General features: G+C 43.1%; 1 long non-coding RNA gene across 1 annotated transcript; it reads left to right on the forward strand.

Moving 5' to 3' along the window:
- The first annotated feature begins 11,893 nt into the window (after positions 1-11,893).
- LOC309351409 lies at positions 11,894-17,685 on the forward strand. The gene is made up of 3 exons (XR_014160837.1): positions 11,894-11,959; positions 15,616-15,769; positions 17,593-17,685. It is a non-coding gene; the product is annotated as an uncharacterized lncRNA (long non-coding RNA).
- Positions 17,686-21,652: the final 3,967 nt, after the last annotated feature.

The raw sequence follows: 21,652 nt of genomic DNA on the forward strand, positions 1-21,652 counted from the left end.
AGTAACTGAATCAAGTGAGCTGTGTAGACCATGTTCTGGGAAGTTCCCACGTTAGCACAGCTGCCCCTTTTCCTGTAGAGTGAGAACTCACAAGGGAATTTCCAGTGTGAGTCACCTGTGTTACACACAATGCAGCTATCCAAATATTTTCTTAGATGTGAGATCACAGCACACTAGTCAAATAAGCCCTGGTGGCGACTGATAGGGTCAAGGAGAGAAGTGGGGGAGTGAGAAAGCAAGAATGGAGGAGCAGGCCTAGTTGCTTTTGTCAATCACAAAAAGGGAAGCTATTCTGTTCAAGCGTCTGACAAACAGCCATTTTGTTTGGCAGCCATTTTGAATATTTAATTAATTTGGTAAATGGCCACAGTGTCCTTTTTGTTCAGGCACAACCTGTGGTAGACAAAGCTAAAATGCTGGACATAAAGGATTTCCTTTTTTTTTTTTTTAATTTGTGTACGCACTTGTGTATGCATGCACTTGTGTTCATGTATGTTCATGTGCAGTCATATGCATGTGGATTGCTGTGTTTCAGGGTTCGACCTGAAGTTTCAAGATCTTGGCCATTGTCTCAGCATCTCCTGGGGAGACGATTTGTCTGAAAGACTAATTTGAATACTTAACTAAGTATAACTGGAAGAAGAGGCGGAGGCAGAGTGGTGTGGCAGCAGCATGTGCTTACTTCTAAATGGTTGTGTTGGACAAACAGGAATGGAGGAGCATATTGCTGGTAGTTGGAGTTGACAGTATGTGGCTAGTGGCCATTTGAAAGTTGGGCTGGGTGGCTCTGAGAACTTAAGTGGAAACGCTTTCAACAGGACTTGGTGTCTTTAGCAGAAGCCCACTGGGTGGTTTCAACAGGATGTTGTAATATGTCTGGTGATAATAATCATTGCTACCTATCATTTGTAGGGTTCTCCTGTGTGCTCAGAGGGCTTCGCAAGCATTATCTTGACATCCTCACAACAATCTGAGGAACTTCTTGATTTGTATGGCATCATGCAAGCCTCCAATGTTACTCAGAAGTAAATTTTAATTTTAATCTCAGGCATGTGAGTATAGGATTGTAGCCAGTAAACTCGCATAGGGTGAGGTGGCTTCGAGAAGAATAAAAGGTCAGTCACCTACAAATCCTTCAGAGATGTTTAAACATATCTCACTGGATCCCAGCTTTTACTTTGCTGAAGTTTTGACTCTTCCATCTGAAAAATAGGCTTATATACTAAAAAAATATTCCCATTAAGTTGTAACCTTTCAAACTAAAGGGAGGGCGGTTAACTTTTAAGCCCCTGGCACTCGTTTTCTTTGAGGTATCATTTTCTGGTAAAAAATATATATATTGTCTGGAAGAATGCCCTGAGAGTCTAACAGACTAATAATACCAGTATTTTATATATATATATATATATATATATATATATATATATATATATATATATATATAAATGTACTGAACCACAAACAAGTTGGAACAACCTATTGTGTAATCCATTATGTTTTTGCCCATAAGGTTTCATTTTTCTCTCTCTCAGTATTTTTGTGATGTTTTATACAAGTGTTTCTATATGAAATTTGTAGATCTGACCATTAAAGAATTGCACAAGGAGAGAAATGTTACATGTTCATTTGGGGGGTAAAATGAGGGTGTTTTTTCTTTTTTTAATGCTACTATCCATTTATTGTTGTGTATTGACTTTGAAAACACACATTTCTTGTTCATCCAGCTCCCTGGCCTCACCTCTCTTTCCCTCCTCACTCCCTCCATCTTATAGATTTTATTTTTAAGCAGGAATTAGATTCTTTCATATGTACTTTTTCAAATATTATTTGATTTTGTTTAAATAATGTTTCGTCAGCTGTCTTGGAAGGGCTTTTGCCCTGAAAGGTAGCAAATAAACAAACAAATGTATGAGATTTCTGGTGTTCTATTAATTTGGTTTATCAGAACAGTCATCCTCCTGCCTCTCTTTTTCTGACTACACATGTTGATAGTGCTTCAACATTTGGAATCCATTTTGCAGTTCAGGTTAGTTAGTTGCCTTTCCCCTCTAAAATGATATCATAGAGTTGGAGAAGTGTCAGAAAAAGACAACCAAAAAATGATCAATGATTTAGAACATATTTCTTTATGGCAAAAGAGAATGTGATGATGATGATGATGATGATTAGTCTGAAGAAAGAAGAAAAGGAGATGTTTATAAAATCATGAGCAACTGGGAGAGAAATCATTCTGTATGCCTATTCCTGGCTAGAAGATATACTTCTCTCCAGTTCTTAATTGCTCTCCAAACATTAGAACACTTTGGGCTATCCAATTAAATTCATTGACCGTAGATTCAGGATGAACAAAATATTTTTTTTTAAATAATATTTATTAAAGATTTTCAAATATAGCAAAAAAAGAAAAACATCCAAATTTAAAACCTTATTTTCAATGGCATCTTTCCAGGACTTCCCCTCCCCTCCCCCTCTTGTATTCCAATTCTTTCAAATAAATTCAACAAATTCTTACCCCAAGTTTTAAAATTATTATCATTGTCCCAATTTAAAAGTATTTTCCCATCCCCTAAAACCGACCTGTTCCCTTCCACGAGTTCCCCTCTTTAGTATACAATACAGATTAGAATTAAAAAAAAATAGAAAAAAGAATAAAATGTAATTTAACACCCTTTGGATTCCAAATTTCCCTCCCCCCTTTCCTGGTTGCGTTCCCAATGTCCATCAATGTCTACTGTCATCCTGGAGCTCCCACATCTAAACCATAATCTTTCACCAGTCCACTTTGCCGTCTTTTTAATAGTCTTTGCCGTCTTTTGATCATCTTTAATTTCGAATGTCCAATCTTGGAAGGAGTCTGTCTCAAAAAGGTCCATTTTTTCCATCCAGATCTTTGTATTTAAGAGTAAAAACTCCAATTTTATTTCTTTAGACCTTTCAGATCTGGATGTCCCAAATGTTCCCACTTCCAACTTTGTCCAGTTCTTGTTATTCTTGTTGTTCTTGTTGATCTCTCTCCTCCTTTTTTTTTTCCCCCTGCTCTCCTGCACAAATGTTCTAATTCCAAAAGCTTCTAATTCCTCTGCAGAGGCTTTGTTATTCAGGAACGAAACATTACGTCAAGTCCCTTCCATTCTTCAATAGATAAATCTATTGTCTCCTTTAGTGTATAGACCTCTGTAGACAAAATAGTGTTCCATTTCTGCAGTTTCCCAGGAGATAAAAAGTCCTATTCAAATTCCATGCCAGCAATGCTTGTAGTGTCCCACAGCTCCTCTAGAGGAATTGTAATAACTCAGTTTCCTTCCCGATCACACCCAGCAGTCAAAGTAACTTATTATTCCTTGTTTTAAACAATTTATATCCAGTTTGTAACAAATGTAACCAGCAAAGTCCTCGTAACAAAGTTCTCTTTTTGTTCTTCCGCTTTGACAGCTCCTTTGACAGCTGTCAAAACCTCTATTTCTCCTCTCCCGGCGCTCTCACGGCTCGCTCACGGGGTTTCGGGGGGGGGGGTTGCATTTTAATTCACATTCCACTTTTCTCCTCCAGCCCAGTCTTGTAATTTTCCATCGCGAAATTAATGACTTTATCAAAATAAGGTTGCACTCGATCTTAGTTGTCAAATCCTTTGCTTTAACTCCTCTACAACAGGGGGGAGGCTGACTTCCTTTTTGCACCTCCCCCGCTCGCTCCGAATTTTTTAAAAAATTTCCCCCCTTTTTAATCCAAGTTCCAATTACTCACGGGTTATTCTTTTAAGTCCAAATTTTCAATGGAAGAAGCCAGCGCTCTCCGTCGGATGGCATGCGGCTTCGCTCGGCAGGGAAAGCGGAGGACTCATAGCACACCCCCCCGTCACCCGCTCCGTAGCCTTTAAAAAGGCTCCTTCGCGGGTCGGGGGGCGCAAATGGTGCCCGCCGAGTCACCATGCCCATGGGTTTCAGCGCCCATGGTTTTTAAGGGTCCCCGCGTCGCCGGCGCGGTAGGACCCAGCCCCTGCCGAGCAGGCTCCCTCCGGAGCTCGGAGGGAGTCCGCCATTCGGCGATGGCGCCAACCCGGAAGTCCCAGGATGAACAAAATAGGGTATCTGTATATGCAGTATAAGCAGGCACTCTCAGTATTAACTTTTAGATGTTTGCTTATGCAGACAATTAAAGAAGAAACCCCTCTTTTTTACAGTTAGCTGGTGATTTGTGATTCTGCTTGTTTCTATTGCATATGTCTTGTTGCTGTATACAGCTTTGATATGTTTTGTGAAATTGGCTGCTATTGCGATGATATAACAATGTGCAAGTGTCTTGAGTGTAGCCATGATCACTACCAATGGAACCTCCATTTTGGCAGCAGCGTACCTTTGAACTTCCAAAGGAGAAACTAGAGGGGAATATTATCTCCATCATGCACTGCTTACAAAGTTCAAGGCAGTCTTTGCCAACCTGGTGCCCTCCAGATGTTGTTAGACTTTAACCAGGGAAGGTTGGTCTATTTGGGAAAATGGGGCACCACCACGTCAACTGATCTCAGCCAGCCCCTACCTGCCATCATTCTTACAGCCAGCCTGTCAGCTTCCTTCTTAGTTTCAGTGTTGCCCCTTGCAGAACTCAGCTGGGAGGACAACAGAGGCAAAAACGAGTTACTTGGGTCTGCCTGTCACTGGTTCTGCCTCCACCTAGAGTTGGTCTCTCCATTTCCCACCTTACCAGTCTCAATGGACACCAGCCGCCACTGACTCCAGCTCCCATCAGCCCCAGCCAGTACGGCCAAGAATCAGCAATGACGTGAGTCGGAGTCTAGCACATCTGGAGGGGCACAGGTTTCCCCATCCCTGATGTGGAGTATCGTTATAGGCTGTGCTATTTTTGCCAAGTGCTGATATAACACAGAGATGTGTTGTAATCCTAGGATTTTAAACGTATGGCATTTTTTACCCTGAAGCTGTGGACAATCAATCATCAACTTCCCTGACATACACACATGAAAAACAATGGCAGCGCTCCCATTTAAACTTAAGTTTTGTTGACCCAAAATGACTCCAGCTTAATGCTGCTATCCTTCGGAAAAGAAATATTTAAAGAAACAAAATGGTTATTCGGGCAATATTCTTTTTTTAAAAAAAACCAACAACAGTTGCACATGGATCAAAGATGGTAGTAGTAAGTAGTGGTTGTTGTTATTTGGGAAGGCCATAGCTCAGTGGTAAAGCATCTACCTTGCAAGCAGAAGGTCCCTGGTTCAATCCCTGCCGTCAGGCAGCACTGGGAGAGACTTCTGCCTGAAATCCAGGAGAGGAAAAAAGTTAAAGGACCCTTATACGGTTAAGTCCAGTCAAAGGCAACTATGGGGTGCGGCGCTCATCTCGCTTTCAGGCCAAGGGTCATGTGGCCAGCATGACCAAGCCACTACTGGTAAAATGGAACATCATGACGGAAACCAGAGCGCACAGAAACGCCATTTACCTTCCCACCACAGTGGTACCTATTTATCCACTTGCACTTTTTTGGCATGCTTTTGAACTGCTAGGCTGGCAGGAGCTGGGACAGAGCAACAGGAGCTCACCCCGTTGCGGGGATTCGAACCGCCAACCTTCTGCTCGGCAAGCCCAAGAGGCTCAGTGGTTTAGACCTTCCCAGCCACTGTCTGTCAGTGTATACAATACTGAGTTAGCTGGACCAGTGGTCTGACTCAGTATAAGGCAGCTTCCTATGTTACTACTACTACTACTACTACTACTATTACTATTATTATTATTTCTTACCCACTTTTCACCATAAGGTCCCAGGGTGAATTACAACGAAATAAAATATCAAAACACTTTCAAACAAATTACAGCAGCAAACGTTTCTGGCAGGCTAAAGATGTGTGCCTTCAGCATACAGTCTTTAGCAGTATAATGAAGGTGCCAGATGCATTTCTATGGGGATGAAATTCCACAGTTTAGAGGCTGCCACGGTGAATCTCAGACTATTGCACCCCAAGCTTCTGAGAGCAATGGAAGCACCAAGAGTGTCCCCTCTGCTGGTCTTACCTCTTGAGGGTCTGTAGGAAAGGAGGTAGGTAGTCTTTCTGATACTTGGGGCCTAAGTCTGCTAGGGCTTTAAGCACTAACATGGCAACAAGTGCGGCTGTTTTAAAAGAGGGGTTCTATATGACGTTTCTGAGTCATTTCCAAGAGCAGCACCAAGCTGAGTGCATTGCAATAATCCCTTCTGATTGTTTACCAGAGTTTGGAGTACTATAGCCAAGTCATCTCTGCCCAAGAATGTCTGTAGCTGGCAAACCAGCCAGACATGGAAATAGGCATTCTCCTAGTCAGGGAGGTCACCTGGACCTCCAGTGACATTGTTGGGTTCAGGAACACCCCCAAGATGCAGATCTGCTCCTTCCAGAGGGGTATGGGACTGTCCAGAACAGGCTATCATTCCACCTCCTGGACTCAAGAACTTGGAACACACTTTCAGGATTTAGCTTCAGTCTATTGGTTGTAGTGCTATGTGAATTGAACAGGAAACCCAGATGAATTTTTTTAAGAAGTACTAGTCATTTGGATAAGAGTGAACTTTTATCAGTGCCTCTTTCTTGAAGTTTCCAACAGTGATGCAGTGGAGAATACAGCACCCATGTCATCTTATTTGGCAGAGGAGGGGGGAAGTCAAGTTCTTAGTACAAGAACTACTTCCAAGTGTTTTTTTCCCCACCTGTAAGTGACTACTTCCAGACAGGCGGCACCTAGTGCTATCCAGTTGTTGCTCTTCTGTTGTGTGCTACAAATAAAATTTGAAAATGACTTTCCGCATGTGTATTTTCTGTGTGTGCATCCCATATGTTCCATTCACACCAGTGGGTAGAGTGTGTACACATTCACTGTAAACCTTCACAATCCTCTCAGAACACAGCTTTTCATCAACCGAAAAGACAGATACGTGAACACTATCTGATGTAACGTTACACCTCACATGTTACATGTTACATCTCACATGTCAAAAGAGGCACCATAGAATCCATGAAACTTGGCTTAGGGTGAAGGACAGGGTAAAACACCCACACCCACACCACAGATGAAGGCATGAAGACACACACACCTTTTATTATTTGGTGTTCTTCACTGTGACATGGGTGTAGAACAGTGGTGTCCAAACTTTTTTCAAAGAGGGTCAGATTTGATGAAGTGAAGGGCCATGGAGGCTGACCAAAGGGCTGACCAAAGTTGTTGACCTTTTTTGATTTTACCTCAGGAAATAAACTGCCACAGGGGCAGGATTAAACCCCCAAAATGGACTTTGGACATGCCTGGTGTAGACTGTTGTACCTTACGTGTACCTCTTCCGCAAGCAAATTAAAATTAAGGAGGTTTGAAATATGCTCCTATTGACCGACTGTAGTGTGTTAAGGGTGCCGGGAGTTGTAGCTCTGTGAGGGAGTAAACTACAATTCCCCAGGTTCTTTGGGGAAAGCCATGTCCTTTCAATGTATGGTAGGAATGCAACCCTAAAGTCAGCATCTCCCTGGGAAAGCAAACCTCAGCCATGCTGCTTTTGTAACTCCGTGACTGAGTGGCAGTTAACAACAGCTGGTTCCATTCACTTGCATGTACTTACATGTGCACAATGTCTGTTTCCAAACTGGGAATGAGAGGATACGGGTGTGGAGGATGAAAGACGAAAGAGAGGGCTGTTGCTGTTGCTGCTGTTGCTGATCTCTCTACCCCTTGTATGATGGCACAGGTTGATATTTCAGAAGCCCAACACCCTCTGGGTGGGGTCCTTATTGTATCTATTGTTTCAGAGTTTCACGAACTGGTTTAAGATTTTTTTGTGTGCGAATTAGTAAATGAGGATATCACAAATCAATGTAATGTGTGTAACCACTATGACTCAATCATGTATCTTGTGCCAAATGGCAAAAACGAAGATTTCTGAAATACCTTTTTGCAATTCCATTAGCTGGAAGATGTTTGCATGCAAGAGGAAATCTGCTACGAAATTGCTCTTTGTTTCCCGTTTAAATTCACCTTATGGATTTTATTGAACCTTTTATAGAACCACTCCTCTGAGCTTAATACAATTTGGGTGTGCTCTCTTGACATTGCTGCAGGGCAGCAACCCACAAATGGATATAATTAAAGGACAATATGAGGGGAAACAAACAGGGGCTTTGCTTGGAATAGATTGAGATAATTTTCTAGCATGCCTTCAAAGGAAGCATTGAAAATCAATCTGAATATTTAAATGTTAACTTTTTTTTTTTTTTTAATGTTAATAAGCTTGGGCCAGACTGGCTGAATAAATTGCAGCACAGTCCTATTCCATAAGAAAATAAAAAGAGCCTGCTGGATTAGGCCAATGACCAATCTAGTCCAGCATCCTGTTCTCACAGTGGCCAACCAGATGCCTATGGGAAGCCCAGAAGCTGAATCTGGGTGCAGCGCCACCCCACTTGTCATTCCCAGTGATTTGAAGGCAGACTGATGCAGCCTATGGGGCATCCCAGATGTTGTTAGGTTCTCCCTGGGAACTTAATGGGGCGGCAAGATCTGCTGAAATGTTTAGGTTGTGCCCTGGTTGTGCATCTAAAGGTAAAGGGACCCCTGACCATTAGGTCCAGTCGTGGCCGACTCTGGGGTTGCGGTGCTCATCTCGATTTAGTGGCCAAGGGAGCCGGCATACAGCTTCCAGGTCATGTGGCCTGCATGACTAAGCTGCTTCTGGAGAATCAGAGCAGCGCACGGAAATACCGTTTACCTTCCCGCCAGAGTGGTACCTATTTATCTACTTGCACTTTGACGTGCTTTCGAACTGCTAGGTTGGCAGGAGCAGGGACTGCGCAACGGGAGCTCACCCCATCACGGGTATTCGTACCACCGACCTTCTGATTGGCAAGCCCTAGGCTCTGTGGTTTAGACCACAGCGCCACCTGCGTCTCCATCTGGGGTTGCATCTACATGCTGGTAAAACCATATATTCTAAAGACACCACAGCCTCCGATGACCTTTACTGCAAGGAAACTGAACCCTGGAAAAGGGCAGCCCCCCCCGCCCCCCCGGAGTCTCTTGCTGCTCAGGGATTGGGGTGTGCGTAACAATATAAACGTTTTTATTTTTATTTTTATTTTTTGCTACTGCACACTTCACTTGTTAATGGCACATCCAGGATTTTATCAGCACCCCCCTACAACGTACTAAAGAGGCCAGGGGGGAGGCAAGATGGTTATTATTCTTTTCTTTTTTTGACCCAGAACGTTTACGTGTAAGAAACGACCTGCAAGCAAACTAGAACTGGCCACCGAGGATAAGCGGGTGATGAAGCCGGGATGCTGGCAGAAGTTGGAAAATACTTTGGAACCGGCAGTGCTGACACTCTGCTGAACACGAGCTTAAACAAAAGCAGTGGGAGTGAGGGACTAGGTCACCAAGGGGGAAGCGCAGGCTTCAGAAGAAAGGCCCCGATGAAACATCTGCAGGCAGCACCAGTGATGAGGAGCAGGGAAGCAGGAGACACCCACCGCCCCAGGTGCTCTCCTGCCAAAGGGTCCAAAGTGCAAGCCAGCCTCATTTGTGTGTGGGATTTTCCTCTTCCCCTCTTCTCTCCCCCCTCCCCTCCCCTCCCTCCCCTTCAGATCAAAAGGACAGCAGCAAAGCAATCTGCTCTTTTTCCGTAGTTGTTGTTGTTTGTCGAACAGAGCGCTTTAAGCCAAGGCAAGGATACTGGAGCATCTGTTCTAAGAAGCCACTTTAAAAATAATCTTATGATAGCATGGGGAAAACATCTGGTGAGCCACGCAATAGACCACCAGCAACACCGTTGCAGAAGAAGGAAAAGTGGCGCGAGGAAGCTAGGGAAGAGGGCAGGAGTGGGACCAGGTGGAGGGCAAGTGCCCTGCAGGGTGGCAGGGCCTATAAGCAAAAGAACGGCTTATTTCCCTTTTAATCCTCCACAAGGAGGCAAATTTCACCCCCATTGAGCTGTGTATATGGGAAGATATTACCAAATGTATGTGGCTTTGAAAAATCCCCAAAAAGAAGCACTGTTGTTTGAAATGATTGAATTGAAATTGAATTGAAATACTTTATTGTCACTTGTACAACTTGTATACAGTGAGATTACACAAGCACCCCCCACTCAGCTCTCTTAGTCTTAATTCCCCTCGTTTACTGACGCACACCCACCAAACCCAAAAGTCAGTTGCCCTGTTGTTATCTTTTCATTCAGCAGCCTAACAGCCCACGGATAGAAGCTGTTCTTTACCCTGTTGGTGCAGCTAATCGTGCTTCTATATCTTCTGCCTGAGGGCAAGAGATCAAGAAAGTGCCGGCTAGGGTGTGACTCATCCCTGAGAATTTTCCTCACTCTCCTGAGGCAACGTTCTTCCGCTATTTCATCCAGCGGATTCACGGTACAGCCCATAATATCTCGTGCTGTATTCACCACCCTCTGTAGGCACTTCCTATCAGTTGATGTCAAACCAGCGTACCACATCGTGATGCAGTATGAAAGGACACTTTCTATTGTGGACCGGTAGAAGGAGATCATCAAATGTTGATTGATATCGTTCTTTCGCAATACTCTGAGGAGATGGATGCAGCTAAATGAAGCAGATAAAGAGGTCCCTTTCCTAACCTTGTACTCCCTGCACCCACCCACTTTCCGCATCCTTTGCAAACTTAAGAAGAGCTGGCTGGATCAGGCCAAGGGCCCGTCTAGTCCAGTATCCTGTTCTCACAGTGGCAAGGCAGGGGTCTGTGGGACACCCGCAAGCGAGACCTGAGGGCAAGAGCATTTTGCGCGGACAGGCGGAGTCCCCAGATCCCGAGTGTTCCCCCTCGTCATGCGGAATAACGACTCTAGACAACGTGCTATGGGATTAAATTGGCTACAACTTTATTAAATTTCAAATGTGGGTAGACCTTGGCTCAGGCATTGGGCGTTCTCCCTCCCCAGTCCCCAGCCGGTGACCTAGGGAGCATCAGGGTTATCCAGTGTGGGGGGGGGATGGGCCGGCTCTGGAGAACATATGTTCAAGCAGAGATAGCCGCCCCCGTTACGCCGCCGCAGGGGAGAGCAATGACGACCTTTCGGCGTACGGCCAAAGCCTCCCTTCAAAAACCCCTTTAACGGGGAACCCTGGTATCGCCGCCGCAAAGAGGAAGATGGACTAAAGGATTCCGCCCAAGGTCTGATACCGCCAAAGTTGTGACGTTTTGCTACGGGAAAGGCGAAACCTGCCAATGCAGGGAAATTCCTTTCCGGCCCTTTAACAGCGACCTTATCGTAGCAGCGCCCGCATACCTGTGGAGACAGGTTAACCTGCAAAACCTATGAAGAAAAGTTAACCTGCAAAAGAAGACATTAACTGAGGGTGGGTAGGGTGGGAGAAGCTCTGGAGCCAAGTGAGGATTACCAGGTAAGATCCACCCTCTATTGTGTGGGCAGGTAATCCCTCCCCCTACCTGGCCTGGTTTCCCTGGCAATGCTTCCCCCAGGTGGGATTGGACAACTCACTGGGGTAGGCGGAGACCTCCGGTATCCCACCTGAGGGAAGGCAAAGCCTATGCTGATGGGGCCACTCCAGATCCAGGGCTGCACGCGTCCACGCAAAGGGCGCCCCCCGTTTTAAGTGGGGAGCGGTCATTTCCTTCCTGCAGTCTCCAGCAACTGGGGTTCAGAAGCATTGCTGCCTCTGACCGAGGATGGTGATGTTTGTTTGGATTTAAAAATGGCATCCGTTTCAAATTTTCTTTACCACCAAGGCTGGCAAATTTGACAAAGCATATATGTCACAAAGGGTCTGGGGCAACAGCCGGCCCAAGCACAGCTAAAACACAGGCAGTGCTTGCAGCTGTTGCCATTGTCACCAGCTGCACCCTTTTTTAATTTCATTCGTTAGTTAGGATGACAATGACTAGTGAAAAGCGAGTGGTTGTTTTTTTTTATCCTGCGATTCTATGCCGGGAGTAGCCTGAAGGTAAAATACTAGTCATACTCATATGACTAATAAATGTAAAACACCTCAACCATAAAATAAATCTTAACAGATTAACCATATGTGTTTCAGCAATTTATTAACCAAATTTGCTTATATTTTGCAAATTTAGAGAAGAAAAATGTATGTGTACTTGTTTTCAGACGATGCGTGTACATGTTTCAGCAAACACTATAGTAGAAGAAGCATTCTCTCCTATGTAGGAGAGTTTCAGTCAATTAAATCTGCATACATTCATATGTAAATCAACAATATTTCTGGGCGGAGAATCTTTGTGGATGATGCGTTGCAAATGAGTCAGCAACCACTATATTAGAAGGAAAAAAGCAGTACATGAATTATTTCAAGGAAATAAATAGGTGGCTACTTCAAGTTGGAGTGACTAGATGGCCCTTGTGGTCTCTTCGAATTCTAGAGTTCTATGATTCTATGAATGATCCACCATAGGAGTATATTAGCACAATGGAAGCCAATTCTAGATGAAAAATATTTTCTGGGTATAGCAAGATTCTTGATCCTTAGGTCCTACATCTCATGACAGCAGCCACTTGACAAGTCATAGCTCACAACTGGGAGACACAAAAAGTTGTCACTAGAACATCCTTCCAAGTCTTTTGCACTACAAATCCCATCAGCATGTCTGTGCTGGGGCTAATGGGAGTTCTAGTCTGAAACATCTGGAGAGTACCAGGTTGAGGAAGGCTGGACCAGACCAATGGTACTGCATTAGCAGAGAAATTAACAAAGTTATTGAGAGTAACAGGAGGACAAGGAAACATGGGGAACTTTACTGAACTACAGTACTGCTTTATAACCCCTGGAAATAAGCAGCGTAGACAAGAACTGCAGACGAGTTATGGATTGACATCCAGACCTAGGATAAAATAAAATCAATCACCTGCAAATATAATCCTTCTCTTATTCACAAGATGTATCCTGTCATGGTTTATATGAAGCAACCTTCTGCACCAGATGTGACGTTTTGTGTGTTTTTATGCTTATGAGCTGAAAAGAATGTAAATATTATTAAATCAGAATAAAAGGTTGGCCTTTATTTTCAGCTTCTTTTTGAGCCAACCAAGGGACCCCATGTTCCTCCCATAATCCAACTCTGCCCGTTTTCCCTTCACAAAACATTTGTGACCTTCAGGCAGATCTTCTTAAAGATTACCGTAATCTTTACTGCCAAAACAACAGTTGCTGGAACTAGAAAAACGAAATAGAAAGTTTCAAGAGAATGGCAGCAAATGGAGCAGCTGATAGTGGATAGTGATGGAAGCTGAGACAATTCTTAAGTTGCCTGCCTCTGTGCTGGAAATAGCCAATAACCTTTTCAGTAGTGCCGTGCTGATAATTCCTCCTGGTCATTCTCCATGAATTCATGAGAAAAGAATAAATTCATTAGGAAAGAAATAGCACCAGAAATCACAAAAAGGATGAGCAAACTTTCATGAAATACTTATGGGCAGGTGCAGGGCTTTGGTCATGTCAATATTATTTTTTCAGGTGGGGCTTTGTGAGTTTCCTCTCTTTCGGCTTACAAAATATCTCACCACTGCAGCCTTTCCAGGTGCTCATCCTTCAACAAAACCCAAAGGGAAGACTTAATGATGTAACTCTTCCAGCAGACTTGGGTACTGTGGTGCAAGGCCAAAACTTGGTGCCACCCCAGCCCTCGCGCTGCCTTCCCACATGCTTTAGCACACACATGCTAAAACCAGAACTGGGTCCTACTACTAGGAATCCTATGCTTTAGGTTTTTGTGTGATTTTCAGCTCTTAGAGACACAACATCTGCTGTGTAGCAGCCTTGAGTTAGGATGATCACAATGAGGCAATAGAATCGTTTACCTTCTTGTTCTGATGTTCTTCTCAAGAAGACGGTCTGTGTGTAGAGTCCAGGAGAAGAAGGTACATTGGTGTGAGTGAGGAGCCAAAACCTACCCTTTCCCTGTGGGTTTAGTCCCATAGGCATTCATGGGAGGAAGGGGTAAGGTGAGGCAGGAAGGTGGTAGGGATGGACTGACTGCTTGTCAGGTGAACCTGAGGATATGCCTACGTGCTTTTAAATACTAGTTCCTGATTTATCAGGAAGTCTGGCAACCAGGTGTTGTCTTATTGACTCAGGTTTGTCATTAATTCGCATCATATGTATTTGGCAAGAAAACAAACTGTTTCCTGAGTTGAGGGGACTACTTGGTGAAAGGAATTAACCCAGCAAACCTTTGTTTCTGCCAATTTTTATCAGTTCCCCCTTTATTGCCACACATCAGAGTGAGGAGCCAGGAAGTCTGGTCACGAGGGAAAGGGGGAAAGGGTGAAGGCGAGTTGATTTCCCAGCATGCCTCAGTGGTCTTGTCAACTTTTCAGTCCAGCACATTGGACCAAAGAACAGGCCAATGGAGGCTGCCATGTTACAAACATAAGGTAGTGATGGGGAGGGTAACAGATGCTAAATATCCCTCCTGTTGAATAGTTGCATAGTCTCTCGTACATTTGCTTCTGTTAACTTTCTTCAGCAACGGTTGAGAAAAGTTGCAAGGGAACACAGGCTTTTTTTTGATCTGGAGATCATGCTTTTAAGGAATACTTCATCATTTCACAACAGCCATTAGTAACTGACTCTGGTCCATTGCAGCATCCAATTTGCTTAGGCCATCTGTCCAAAGTCACCTAGAAAGATGATGATGATGATGATGATGATGATGATTTATACCCCGCCCATCTGGGTGGCTTCAAACAGGATATTAAAAACACAATAAAAAGTCGAACACTAAAAACTTCCCTAAACTTCCCTCTTCATAATTGCTAAGTAAATCTTCCAACAACGCAGTGTTTCTGTCACTTCAGTGTGTAATTGATTTTCATGGGAATTTCCAATGGCACAGCTGACAACTTCCTTTAATTGTGCTGGCCAGAACTGCTCTGGGTAACTTGCCAGCTTCTCCTTGTCGTACATCTGCCCGGCAAGTATTGCTAGGTCAGCTTCACAATGAGTTTCAATGGCAACTGTTGCAGCTGTTCTTAATTAAGACAAAGCCAATGATTCCAGCAGTCAACAAAAGGAAATATCAGCTCCCAAAGGAGATGCAATATTGTTGTTGTTGTTGTTGTTGTTGTTGTTGTTGTTGTTGTTGTTGTTGTTATTATAGGGGCTATCACCCCTGCCACTCCACTTGCCAACTTCACCTGCCCCTTTGCCCTTCCCCCCTCACCCACCCCTTCACCTATCCCCTCACAGCTTGCTTCAAATCCCTTCCCTCTTGTTTCAAGCTCCTCAAACTCCAAACCCCACACCAGGTACAGGCAAACTCGGCCCTCCAGATGTTTTGGGGCTACAACACCCATCATCCCTAGCTAACAGGGCCAATGGTCAGGGATGATGGGAGTTGTAGTCCCAAAACATCTGAAGGGCCGAGTTTGCCTATGCCTGCCCCACACCCTTTCAAAGGAAAGGGCGGTGCTTCACAAAGCAGCTTGCTAAACTGTGTGAAGAGCCTCCCCTTGGTGGCAACACAAACTGCAGAAGCAAATTCTGGGCATCATAAAAGGGCAGCAAATTCTTAGACATTTAAGTTGTTGTTGTTGTTGATGATGATTATGATGATGATGATGCTATTTATATTATTTTACTCCAAGGGAGAGGCACTTGTAGGATTTTCTGTTTCTGGCACCCAAATATCAGGGCTGGCCTTGGATTCTATGCACCTTGACTGCTTGTGGCAGGATGTGTTTTGCTGTTCCACTGCAGGAAGAAGAGTCTTGGACCAGTGCTGCTAATTCTAGTTCTTTGGTGAGCACAGTATCTTTTGGAATACTGTTCATCTTTTGGAACATTGTATTAGTGTGCCCTGTGTACATTCCTTGTTATTTTGCGCAGATAAAAGTTTGGGAGGCTGTTGCAGCTTATTAGCAATTGATAACAATGATGAAATGAAGAGGTGCCATTCCAGCCATTTTGAAAATGCCACTTGACATCTAAAACCCAGCTGGAACCTTGTAACTTTCAAACCTGCATCAGAGAAGGATTACAGTCTTTTCAATATTCACTTTGGCTATAATTTACTGTGATTCTGGCAGAAAAACAATTAGGCTGGATAAATTGGCAAAATTTTCTGGGAGAGACATATCGTATTTTTCCATCTATAAGATGCCCCCGTGTATAAGGACCCCCCCCCCCGTTTTTAGCAACTCGATTTTAAGAAAATGAGGGGAGATGGCCCAAAGTTGTTGAGCTTCTCCCCCCATGCAGCTGCGGCCAGGAAACACTCCCTGGATTGTTTCCCGCTCTCTGTGGCATCGGAAGAAGTTGCACTCCTGTCAACTGGCTGGCTGGCTGGCTGGCTCCCCCATTGTGTACTAGAAGGCAACAATTTTTTAGAAAAAAATTACAAAAATTAGCAATGCAATCTATTTTCAGGTTCCTTATCATGTCTCAGGGTTGCTAATCAGCCAATTTATCTACTGGTATGATCAATAAAACTGTATTCAGTCTTTAACTAGTACTGGCTTCCCAGTGATCCAAGGGAAACTCTCCTTCCACCAATGTTGAAATTCTCAATTGCTTATACACATGAGTTAGTCCTAGCATGCTGGTAGATTATCAATCCCATATTATGTCAATTTACAAATCTCTTAAAAGTCTAGATGAGATTGCATAGCACAGTTTGTTGCTTTAACATAACAGTTTCTTTAGTGTCTGACACAAAGTGGTACTTTGCAAGCTCTAGGCTTGGTGTTTGGGAGGCTGATTGTTGGGCATTTGGGCTAATCAGCTGATTTGGGAAGCGCTGTGCCCTTTAAATGATCGCTCCCCATGGAGCAATGTTCGCAAGTGTCTATTACCTGACCTGACATCATTATGATGCCAGATGGGTGATCCCATCCACCTGAAAAGTTGCCCCATGTATGTGGGGGGCGAGATAAAGTTCCAAACCACACTTTAATGCTGGAGGTAAAAACATAATTTCCAGTCATGTTGTTTGCAGTGAATCTTGCATAGCAATTACTTCCATGGTGCCAGTTTCACTGTTGCTGTCATGATTTCTCCTCCCATCTGTACTGCTGCGGGTGCTTTTATTTATTTTTTACTGTCAGCATTATATAACTGAAATATACTCGGAGTTGAGTGTGGATTTCATGCTCTTTTTTCAGCTCATAGGAACGAGGAATGAAGGTTCCCCCCAAATGTCTGCTTTATATACATTATTTACACAATGGGCCGCACATGATTGGCTAATTCCGGGATTCTCCTGTAGGCCAAGCAGGTTGTGGATTCACTTCCACCTGGAGCTGGATTGGGTGGCTCCTGCGGACCAATCATACTTCTGCATTGTTCTAGGACCAATCAGACTGCTGCATTTTGGATCCTATTCAACTCAGTACATAACAATAGCCATATCATGATGTTTGCCATGATGTCATCAGGTACTGGCAGTACAGAGTACCATTTTGAAGAGATCAAGATTATCTCCAATTATATTGAGCTAGATCAGACAGGTTTTATAAAAGGCATGCCCTTGGATATGGATATTTGCAAGTTAAAAACATATATATTATTGGCCATTTTAAGAATACACAATAATGAATTTATTTATTTTTTGGGTGCTGAAAAAGCCTAGAACAGGGTGGAATGAGAGTACTGTATACAAAAGAATGTACAAGCCCATTTGGTTAAGAAATGGATTGACATCATAGATGCCAGCAACGCTTTCAGTAAATGGAAGATGGTTTTTTAAAAAGCCTCTTTTAGCATGAGGTCACAGAGCAGGTATTGGCTGCTTCAAAGGAGCTGTAAAATGTTACAGAAGGATAAAGGTAGTTCTTAGACCACCTTGTAAGTACTGTATAGATCCATGTCCTCATTGGATCCTCAAATGTGTGACTTGATCCACAGATTAATGTTCCAATACATGCATGGATCTGAGAGGGGCGGAATGGGTAGGTTCATCACGCCACAACACGGAACAAATGTGCATCTTCGCCATCACTAGTTTTAACATAGCCTTACAGTGTTAGGGAGCCAGTAGTACCTTGCTGTCGTGAGCAGGGCTCCCCAGAGAAGGAAGAGAAGAATTTTGTGCTGGGGCATTGAACGCCCTTGACATCGTTCTATCATTTTGTATAGAAGGCATGAAAATGAGATAGCACTGGAAATGAGAGGCAAACAAACTGGTATGCAAACACAAAAGAACAGGAAGATAAGGTTGATTAAACTGCTCTCCAGCAATAATAGGAATAGCATTTTACAGGGGGGAGCCAGGGTTGCAGTTTACATAAGAAGCATAATTCGGGTGCACCCATGTCTATGTGGCCATGTATTCGTCATTTGGTTTTCTTTTTTTAAAAAGGAAAAGCATCACATAGAAAGATATGAATGGTAGCTGATCTTGGCTCCCATTCCTATTTTTAATTGTTATATTTTATTGTTGTGTTTTGGAGCAAACTGCTTTGAAGTAAACTGCTTCAGGCAGAAAAGCAACCAATGAATATATAAATTTATATTTTATATATATGGGCTGTATTCAGTGGAGCACTAAGCAAAATGATCCATCAGAGCAAGGATTTCTCTTTGCAAATGTAGCATTCTCCCCCTCTCCTTCCTACATGCTCCCCCTTACTCTCTTCTGGGTTTTCCCCAACACTCTGTAGCAGATTTGGCATGGGGCACAAGGGGGGAATTCCATTGCACTGATTTTTTATTTATTTTTATTTATTTATTGAATTTATATACCACCCTATACCCGGAGGTTTTGGGACTGTTCACAGAATAAAATCAAAATATAAAACTACAAAATACACAATCAAAATAAAAACAACAACCCAATACCCCCCACAAAAACCCACCATATTTTAAAAGGGCATAGGATACAAATCAAGTCAACTAAAGACCTGGTTGAAAAGGAAAGTTTTTGCCTAAAGGTGTACAATGAAGGTGCCAGGTGAACTTCCCTGGGGAGAGCATTCCACAATGGGGAGCCACTGCAGAGAAGACCACCCTCCAGACCTCTTGATGAGGAGGCAAACTAAGAAGGAGAGTCCAGGTAGGTCCTTGAGGTATTGCAGTCCAGAGCCATTTAAGGCTTTATGGGTCAAAACCAGCACTTTGAATTGGGCCTGGAAACTAATTGGTAGCCAGTGCAGTCAGACCTTGCACTAAAGCAACTATTTATACACTTAAAGCCCTATGAATACACTTAATCTGTTTGTGTCCTGCCCACACCCACAGCTCTCACATCAGGTAACAATACGCAACAAAACCCAACATTTAAAAATCACAGTACATAACAAAATGAGGGGCAAAGGCAGGAGAGACAAGATTGCAGATACATAGAGCCCTTCCTTGCATTATGTGAATGATCAGAGAGGTATAATACAAAACCATCTCTTCTCTAGAAAATATTATGTTTAGATTTATTACTGAGACACCGCCATGCTTAAGCTGTCCCCAATTGTTGTTGCTAAGTAAATGTATTTAATGTGTTTGTAAATTCTCTCTTTCGGCATGTAAGTAAATTGTTGTGAACTGTATTGTTATTGTTATGGTTATGTTAAAGTTCCTTTGTATAATTACATATTGTATGATGTTGCAACGTCATGGATTTCTAAATTAAAAGAATTAAAGATCATGATACTGTAAAATACAACATTACGTACTATGGCACTTTATATTTTGTTAAGTGTAATGTGATTTTTTAAGTCTCACTTAGAAACCACAATACAATTTTGTCTAAGATGTACAAATGTGTGCCATCAAGCTAAGCTTAATGCGAAACTTCATTTAAACAATGTGACAAGCTTTGGTCACACTTTTTCTTACTTCTATGAGACAGCAAGCCAGTTTTTCAGAAGGGAATTGGCCTGGAAACCACTGCATGTAAAACACAACAGGGGATTTACAGCATTCAATCTGCATTGTCCGAGGCATTTACTGAGTATTGACAAGCAGATACCATTCTGATCCACAACACAAATGAAGTTAGAATATCAGGATTTGAGAGCTCTCCTTTGTTGTGTTGCGAGGATGTTCCTGACAACCTCGAATGCAGCAGTTGTTTATGGATTCGGAGATCTAGAGCTGTTGCACAAATAACCTCAAATTTGCTACTTTTTTGGAGCAGGAAAACTGGGGAGACAATTTCACCACCTTTCTCTAGATGAAATTCTTTAACAATTTCTTGGGTGGAAGATGCCAGACACTGTAGTGTACCCTTCACAGAGTTCCAGTCACCCTTAACAAGCTACAGTGCCCAGAATTCTTCAAGGGGTGAAATGTGCTTTGAAGATGCTTCAAAGGTATAGTGTGTAAATAGACTAAGAGCATAATAAGAGCCCAGCTGGATCAGGCCAATGGCCAACCTAGTCTAGTATCCTGTTATTACAGTGACCAACCAGACACCTGTGGGAAGCCTCCAAGCAGGACCTGAGTACAACTGTGGTCTGCCCCACCTGCAATTCCCAGAAAGTAGTATTCAGAGGCATAGCAAAAAAGAAGCCATTTTGTTTGCACTGTGATCTGACTGAAAAGGCCTCAAAATGCCTCTTTCTAGAGAAGCATTTTCTTAAATAATGGCACGGAGGGAAGTAACATGAGCTTAATCATTTCCAAATGGATCTTGAAAAATGTTTGGAAATTTACCATTTTACAAAATCACTGCAACGCTACTAGAAAGTTACAGCAGTTTCCAGTAAACTTGCACTTTAAAGTTTCATCCATGTGGTCAGTTTCAGGACGTCCAGTTCCCCTTTTTATTGTATGTAAACCCTTGATACTTGTTTTAAAGACGTTTTTCAAATGTTGGTATTTACCAAAATGTTGAACCTGGTGTTCCAAGAAAGAGGGTTCCACTGAAACATTTAAGCTAGATGCGGGATAGTTTATGTACCTGCAAAATGGCTTAAGCTGTATCTTCCCAAAAGGCCACAGGAAAGTGAATCTGATCTGGTCATGACCCAGTCAAAAGAGCTCATGCAGAATTCCTTATTTTCTTTAGGAAAGCAGAAATATCAGCAAAAATTCCAGTTGTGAAGCTGAAAGATTTAGTAGCCTTTCATGAAAACCATCTGCTCCCCATCAGCTGACCATTTTGACATCTCATCAGCAGTGGAGATTGCTGATATAAAACTGCAGCTACTGTCTTACTGTGCCAACAGCACTGTGTAGGTATAGATATCACAGTAGGTTTCAAGCTAGCACTGTGCCAAAAACTTTATTCCAGTTTCCTAAAAGTCTTACCCTTGCAAAACAAGTTTCCATTTCTCGGCCTTGTTTGTCAGTGGATGCAAAACCGAGCTTGCCTTCTGTTGTGAGGTGGCTGAGGGGTGTGTGTGTGTTCTACATCTTTCCATTAAACATTTCTCCAGTGCCTTGCAGCCTCCCTGGCTGCCTGTCCTTCCTGACCCGAAGAAAGCCCGATAAGAGTTCCAATATGACATCTACCCCTGAAATTTGTGGGAACTGCCTGCTGAGTGCCTGAGATGGGTGTGCTCACAGGTTTTGTTTTTAAGAGAAGTTGTTCCTTTTACCTTAAAAAGAATATATGCACTGATCAGAAGACTTTAGAAATAATAGCAATAATAACACTTTAACACAGGTGCCCTAAATGGATGTGCATCTGGCCTCGAAGAGGGCAGCTTCCCAGGCTTCCAGTGTTCCTATGAGCTGAAGCAAATTTAA

Source organism: Podarcis erhardii, assembly GCF_964252035.2.
Source record: "Podarcis erhardii genome assembly, chromosome: 10".
In the NCBI taxonomy this organism is placed as follows: domain Eukaryota; kingdom Metazoa; phylum Chordata; class Lepidosauria; order Squamata; family Lacertidae; genus Podarcis; species Podarcis erhardii.